This window comes from Triticum aestivum, chromosome 4B (assembly GCF_018294505.1).
Source record: "Triticum aestivum cultivar Chinese Spring chromosome 4B, IWGSC CS RefSeq v2.1, whole genome shotgun sequence".
Taxonomy (NCBI): Eukaryota; Viridiplantae; Streptophyta; class Magnoliopsida; order Poales; family Poaceae; genus Triticum; species Triticum aestivum.
This window is the reverse complement of record NC_057804.1, coordinates 77,345,676-77,353,819: the sequence shown is the minus strand read 5'-3', so window position 1 is coordinate 77,353,819 and position 8,144 is coordinate 77,345,676. Positions and strand designations below refer to the sequence as shown.

The window sequence follows — 8,144 nt, the reverse complement described above, 5'->3', positions numbered from 1 at the left end:
ACAAGATTGCAGCTCTGTCAGTCCCGCCGGCCGCTTGCGCGTTCCTTCGAACGTCCTGACAAACACTCGGGAGAGGTCCTCCCACGTGTAGATGCTGCTGGGCGTCAACTAATTCAGCCATGCCCTGGCTGACCCTTCCAACATGAGAGGCAGATGCTTCATGGCCACCTCGTCATTTCCACCGCCGATCTAAACAGCCACTCGGTAGTCCTCAAGCCAAGTATCGGGCTTGGACTCACCATTGAACTTGCTGACTCCAGTCGCCAACCTGAAGTTGGGAGGAATCACCGCGGCTCTGATGGCTCTGCTGAAACACTCTGGTCCGGAGACATGCACTCGGCTGCTGGTGGGTACATCTCTGTCATTACCCTCTCTGTGGGCTCTATTCCGGTCGACCAGACCTTGAACATGATGGATCTCGCATCAAAGCCTGGTTCCCTGGGGTCGACTGGAATTCTTCGCCCGCCACTGTACTGGCGTCTGTCATCCTGCTGTCGAGGCATATATGATCCACCCCTCCGGGGAGGAGTGGGCACTCGACATTGATCGTTGCGATCGACTCAGTGATCATCCTGCTCATAGTTCCTGTACTGATCGTGTTGGTCGCCATGCCCTTCACGCCTCGGGGGCGATCTGGGGCTATGAGCTGACTGGACAGTATTCGCCGCCACGGACCTGCTATGAATCCTATTCCGTGACTGCGACACATCCGAATTCTGATCTCCAGCTGCCCAGAGCAAATCTCTGATCTGCATCAAGCCTCTGCCAGCCTCTGACTGGGAAGGCTGAATCGACTCTGCTATACGTGTAGTAGCTGCCAAATTCTGGATGGGAGTGCGGTATACCTGAGTCGGAGGTTTAAAGAGTTGGCGTTGACTGGAGTCTGGAATCCGTTGCCGCGCGCGCTCGTCGAGTGCCTGCTGAAGGTTCTCCAATCGAGTGCGCTCAGCCAGGTTGGCCAAGCGCGCGTCCTCTAAGGCGCGAGCCTCAGGGGTTTCTCCAACGATCGGAGTATGAAGCACATCCATGTTCCGGCGGCGAAACTCTTCCCTCTGCTGTGAGTCGAGGGGCTCGGGGCGGTACTCCTCATGGTCGTGCGACGGGTCGCCTCCGCCGTTGCCTCCCTCGGCGCCAGGAAAGTCGGGGGGAACGTGCGGCCCATTGACCATCAGGACCTCCACCGCCGGATCACTGCTGTCGCGTTCGGATGCAGTCTCTGCGGAGCCAGTCGATAGGTCGAACAGGCCGTAGAGAGATTCGTCGGGCTCGATTGCCGCGACTTGGGCAGTGGTCGACTGGCGAGCCACTGTGTGCCTCACCCACCGCTAAAGCCTCGACCGACAGGAGCGCTTACGCCGGCGGGAAGCTGGGAGGGAGGATGACACGAAAACCGGCCGATACTGAGTCGACGGTTGCCGCAGAAGGACGCCGCGGACGCATGCTCGAAAGTGCGTAGCTCCGCGGACCGGGAGCGCATCCACATCGAGCGGAGCCTCCTGCAGCCAGGCAGAGTCGTCGGCGATGAATGTGAGCGTGCCGAGACGGATCTCGCGGCCCTCAACCAAAACTCCACCTGAAACCATGATGATGGGAATTGAAAAGATTGCAACTTCTCCAACAAGTCGCTAAGACACCTGCCCCACGGTGGCCGCCAACTGTCGTGGTTCTATGTCTCACAGTAGAATAGGGGGTAGGTATGGAGAGGCAAGATCCTAGCTATGGAGCAGTTGTGCACACAAGTGTTTTACTAGTTCAGGCCCTTCTCGGAGGAAGTAACAGCCCTACGTCTCAGAGCCCGGAGGCGGTCGACTGGATTATATGTGTGAGAGTTACAGGGATGCGAACCCTTCTACCAGTGGAGGGGGGTGGCTTATATAGAGGACGCCAAGACCCCAGCCAGCCCACGTAGCAGAGGATTAAAGTACATTAAGGTCTGGCGTTACTGGTAACGCCCTACATAAAGTGTCATCATGACCATTAAGACTACTTAATTACAGACCGTTTGGATACAGAGTAGATCTTGAACTCCTGGTGGTCGAGTGAGTCTTCATGGTCGAGTGTCTTCAGGTTCGTCGAGTGCCTTCTAGTCCGTCGAGTGGAGTTTCTCTTGGTCGACTGGAAGACGACTTCTTCTAAAAGATGTCCTTGGGGAGGGTACCTTAGACAGGTTCATGACCCTACCCTAGGTACATGACTTCATCAGTGGCTTCGATCACCGTTCTTGGGTGCTGGCCTTGCAGATCCGGTGGCTGGAAGGGTTCCGGGGGAATCTCTTGGCCGGCTTGGCGGCCACTCCGATGGCAATGCCTTTGGGTTTTTCCTCCCTCGTTGGAGGCTTCGGAGAGGACCTCCTTCCTTCCACCCCTCCCAAGAGCTCAGGTGAAAACCTCAGAACCCCCTGTTCCAAGCGATGACGACACTACGGTGCTGTGCTCCTTCCTGAAGGCGTTGCTCGGGGGCTTCTCAAGTGGCGGTGGAAGTGGCGGCGGTTCGGTGTCGACACATGCATTCTGGTCAGCTTCATCTTGGAGGCTGCGGCGACGTAGGCGACGCTCGTCTGGTGGAGCTACTGCCGATGGTCGAGGCATCTAGGCAGTCTGCGCCATCAGGTTCAGGGTGCTCAGGGGGAAACCCCAGATCTGGGTCTTCCGGATCGGATGATGATGGCGTTCCATCGCTTACCCTTCTGGGGGCATCGTCTTGAAACAAGTGCTGGCTGGAGGGATGGTGGAGCGGTGTTTCATCTCACACTTTGATGTCGGCGGAGATCGATGGCATGGCGCTGTGGAGACTCAGCGTCCGATGTGCGGAGATGGGCTCGCGCAGGAGGAGGTTGCTGTCTGGCGTCATGGTGACGTCGATGGCTGAGTGGCCAGACAAGGTAGAAGCCTCAATATGATCTGAAGACCTGTGGAAGATGGCGGCGACGACACACGAGTGCGTCTGACCGGATTGTGCCCCAAACCCGGTATGTGGCTCGGCTGGGGCCTCCGAATGAGTTTCGACTTCCGGCTTATGATGTTAGGCTTAGGTGAGTGGTTTGGGTAGTGGCCCAGCTAGCACCGCTTCATCAGTTTGGATAGGAGTAGTGGCATGTGTTGCCAAGATGGTGGATTCAGGCACATTGTTGTAATACTTTGTAAGGTCATCGAGAATAATTAATAAAGTGGCCGTATGCATCTCCCAGATGCAGAGGCCGGGGGTCATCCTCCTTTTCTAAAAAAAAATCCAACACATTCTCTCTATGTAAAGGAAATGCATAGGAGAGGCTACACAGAACAAACAACAGTAGAACCAACATATACTATTTGATTGAGTTCTTTGTGCTGAGTTTCATCTCCGACGACCCATCCCGACAACTCTGTATACAACCGTTGATCAAAAAAAAAACTCTGTATACAACCGTTCGGGAGAGTAAGCTTCTGAAACTGCATCCCTTAGAGAATTTGCACTGGGTGAGAGGTGATAAGATTTGGGGGGAATATCTCGACGCGAGTAGTGGATTAAGTCCGACTACATCCTTGACAATCGTCTGTTAGTTTCCTTTACATCCTTTATGACGGAGGACCTCCTCGTATTCACCACCATGGTTGATGAAGTTCTTGCACCGGAGATTCCAATGAACTCGTATGTTTTGAACCTCTTCATGTTGACATATGCCTTTGATCCGTATGTAAATATGCTAGATGTTCCTACTCTTTCGTATACTATTTGCCACATCAGTAATCTTATGATGATTTTAATCTGGATTAAGATTAACAAAAAGTTGTCTGTTTTCAAATAAATCTCAGGGTTAGAAGAAAACCTATGTAAATCCCAAATTATCCTGGTCCATTGAAAAAACCAATCATTTCAAAATATTTAAATTTGCAAGGAGCAATTACTCCTTATGAAATGAAATGAAACTTCCTCCTGAGTTTTTCGAATATGTTTGCGCGTTTAGGGCATTTCCAACATGGAGCCTCAAACTGCCCACATACGTCCGGACCGCATGATCTGAACGTGTTTTGCCATCCAACGCGGTCATGTATCTGCCCGCGAGCCGGTCGGGATGTATTTTTTTGCAAACCGGAAGCAAACTGGAGGGGGGATGGGTTTTGTGGGCGTTCGAACTGCTGCCACACACATGATCGACAAGCTTCGCCCATCCAAAGGCCCCTTCCTCACCGGTGCACTTCCTCACCTGAAGCGGTTGCCCGCATTCATGTTGTTCTAGAATGGCAGCTCCGTGTTGACGCCGGCCCAGAGCGGACGTGGCCTCTCACTCGTGGTGGGCATTGAAGCGGCTCGCCGACATAGGGTGCCGCCCGTGCCGCTTCCATGGTGTACACGTCTATTCAATGCTTGAGAGACGTTACTAGACCAGACATGACAAATATCTACCACGCCTGACCAATGCCTGTCCGTCCGTCTACCGCCATTAAACACGCACGCGGCCAAGAAACCAACTCTAGTGCCATTGCGTTGACACACCCGGATGCTTGCCCTCACTGGCATCCGCCATTTAATGGCGGCCACTCTCGGCTCAAACCACACCACATCAAGTCCGCTCCACATCATCCTCCTTGTCCTCCCGTGCACCACATTCGCCATGACCGTGAGCGGGAATACATTGTGGGAGAGCCTGAAGATGAAGCATAAGCTCAAGGTGGCCGCCTTTGCGTCCGCCTGGTAGAGCCGTTGTGCCAGGAGAATAGAGGCCAGCATGCCGGCCAGCTCTCCGGAGATCTCCAATGATGACCTCTCAATGGAGACGGGCTCGGACGACAACTCGGCGTCGACACCATTCCATGCCGGCTTGACCATGGAGCAGGCGCAGACGCACTTCAACGCCGCAATGGCGGAGGAGCTGCCCACGGTGACGCCTATGTCGGCGTTCCGGCGGGCGCAGGAGGAGCAACGGTGCAATCTCTTCCTTCTCCAGCAGCACCGGATGGCGGAGGGCCAAATCTATGGCGAGCGCGCGAGCGAGGAATCCATGGTGGCCATGGTCGCGGCGAACCCCAACTTCGCCGCCAAGCAGCGAGCGCTTTACAAGGCCTCGCGCGCTCACGCCGTCGCATGCAACGCTGTCCTGGCGCAGCGGGACGCGGTCGCGGCCCAGTCCGACGCGGAGGCGGCAATGGTCGCGCAGGTGATCGCGGACGAGAACGCCGCCAGCTACACGTCCTATGCGTCGCCACCGAACTTCCAGGCACGCCGGTGGGACGGGGTCCTGTCCACGTCCATTGTTGACCTCACGTCCACCGACGATAGGCAGCTCGCGGACTCCGACGAGAAGGAGTAGTGCATGGGAGGCGGCAGGGCCTCAAGTCCCAAGTGGGTCGGTCCTTCTCTCATGTCCTACCCTTCCTCACCGGTGATCGCACCTTCACTTTACGAGTCTCATTCTGCCGGTTATGGAGACGGCGAGATGGACCCGACGATCACCAGAAAGCAGCTACAAGGACGCGGAGGGCGGGCGCCGCCGTAGGCTAGGTTTACGTCAGATTGCTGTTTTAATCTTTACCTACTAATAAACCACGGATCGCTTCTGGTCGTACCTCGTCGGTGTTTTACGAAAGAGCCCCTATATTACTTTGAAATAAACCCGCAGTCCTGTTTAAGTGGATCTGATAAAACCGTTTTGACAAAAAACACCCTGTTGCATTTGCCCGTGTCCGCCGCCGCCGACCGCAACCAGCGCCTCCACGCGCGGGCGGCTCGCGCCCGTGCCTCCCTACCGCCCCGCGCCGCCGCCCACCGGAGCTCCGCTACCGGACCAACGCGCCGCCATGCCCTCCTCTCCTTCTTCTTTCCCCTCCCTTTTGTTCTATTTCTCACATCCCCCTCTCTCTCTCCTTCGCAGGAAGCGGAAGCCATGGCCCTGGACCTCCATGCCAGATCGCCGCCCCGCGCCGGCCGGCCATCGGAGCGCCGCCGCCGGACCAACGCGCCGCCCTGCCCTCCTCTCCTTCTTCCCTCCCTTCCTCTGGTTCTATTTCTCACATCCCTCTCTCTCCCCCCCTTCACAGGAAGCGGAAGCCATGGTCGTTGGATCTCCATGCCGGACCGCCACCCCACGCCGGCCGGCTACCGGAGCGCCGCCTCCGGACCAACGCGGGTTGCCGCGCTGGACCGCAAGTGGATGCACTGGTTGTGCTCGACGGAGATGGGCCCTGTGTGCGTGCCCCCGCAGCCTGGACGAAACTCCAGCGAGGCCATGAGCTCCCGATTCCCAACCCGGGCGTAGGAGCGTACGGGAGCGCCATCGTGGATCCTGCGCGTCCTAGGTCCGCCGAGGCCACGGGCTCCCAAGCCGGGCATAGGTGCGTACTGGAGCAACGCCCGCCTGGGCGAGGTCCTCCTGCTTCTGGAGGAGGCGAACAAGCCGAGCCAAGCCATGAGGCGCCCGTGGCCAACACAGTGTATCTTTCAATTGAACTATCTGATGTTTTTTCTACGTATCTGTGTCATTGACCATTGTCTAGAGTGTGATTTCACACGTTTGTTTTCAGCCAATCATCTATGAAGTGCGACCTTTCATGCTTGAATTCTACAATATCCACTGATGAATTTCATGCTTTTAGTGAACCTCAACAAATTCATGGAAAACGTATTTAATTTTGCTCATCTGATTCGCTTTGCTGCATTATTAGTATGCCTGCTAGACTCCAAATTCAAACCTATAGCCTATAATAAACCCCAGTTTTTTAATCAAGTTTAAACATTTCAGTTCCGTTTTTGGGTTGGAATTTATCAGTGGCCATGTAAGACTGGAAATTGCTCACCACGTGTTCCTTAATGTATATTGTGCCAATAGCTATTAAACCTTCGATATGCTGGAGGGTGATGAGGTGACATGGAGCTAAACATAGATTGAAGATTCTGTCATGAGTTCCTCAGAGAAGATAGAACAAATGAGTATGGAGATCCAGCTGTTGAAGACGCCGAGGGACAAGAACATTCAGGAGTTGTTCGCCTAATGGGTTGGTGAGAACAAGAATACAGTTAACATCATCACAGAGCCCTGCACATCTCGCATGCGAGGCAGTATGTCCCTTTTTCTTTAGCACAACTCATATGTCTCTTCCTACCGGGGAGCGTTCGTAATACTTTGCCTGATTCTATTATGGATTACCCATTTTGTTTACAAGTTGACGTACTTATTAATTTGGTGTCGTATTAACTACACCGGAGTCTGTTCTTGTGCAAAGGAAATTAGATTGGGATTGGCCGCACATCTTAAATGCATCTAGAAAATTAACCACAGATAGATTTCACTCTTATCGCCCTTCTATTCAATACATTTTGATTGCTGAAATTTGAAACAATGACCAGGTTATGTAGGAAGCACAAGAAAGTGGGTATGAAAGCTATGAGACGATGGCCAATACAGATATTGACAGGGCTGGAATATCATTAGAGTCCGACGCCAACGAATATACATAGCGACTTAAAGTGTGACAATATATTCATAAATAGTCCTGATGGAACAGTGAAGATCGGCGACTATATGGTCTGGCGACATTATTGCATCAATGGAAAAAGCAAAGTGTCAAAGGTGTGTGACATTGTGTTTTTCTGACAGCTACGGATCTGTGAAAATATACCTATTCTATTTACTGTGGATACACTCTCAGGTTACTTTGTTTAAAAATTTATTTTAGTCGTGTACTAACAACCATTGTGTTAAAATGCAGGCGCATTAGACTTTATGGCACTAGAACGCTTCACTGGCAATACAATGAGTTGCTTGGGTATTCCAATCCCCTTCGCAGCCTCTTCTGTCAATCCAGCAGCACACCGCTGCCCTTCGCATCCTCCCTGCATCACTGCAACTGGGCCGTGCTCACATCGTCTGCGGTCACATGCGCAATCTCTGCGCTCGACGCTGCCTCCACCGAGATTCATTGCAAGGTCTGTTCATAGCCACAGTTCCTCCTCCGTACCATTGTTGATGCTCCTGTTAATGGATAAGTGTCCAACAAAATTACCTGCAGGGTGCCTGAAACGCCCACTGCTGGGTACATGCATACAACAATTATGCCATGTCTTCCCTATTCGATCGGTCGCACATGTATGTTTCTTTTCCTTCTTTGTTTAGTTTTAAAGAAAAGATTAATTTCTGAACTCACCATATTTTTATACTATATATAAGCATG

The 8,144-nt window shown here is 53.2% G+C and overlaps 1 pseudogene; it reads left to right on the top strand.

The window, feature by feature from the left end:
* Positions 1-6,809: 6,809 nt before the first annotated feature.
* On the top strand, positions 6,810-7,911 carry LOC123089979 (probable serine/threonine-protein kinase WNK9; annotated as a pseudogene).
* The last annotated feature ends 233 nt before the right edge of the window (positions 7,912-8,144 follow it).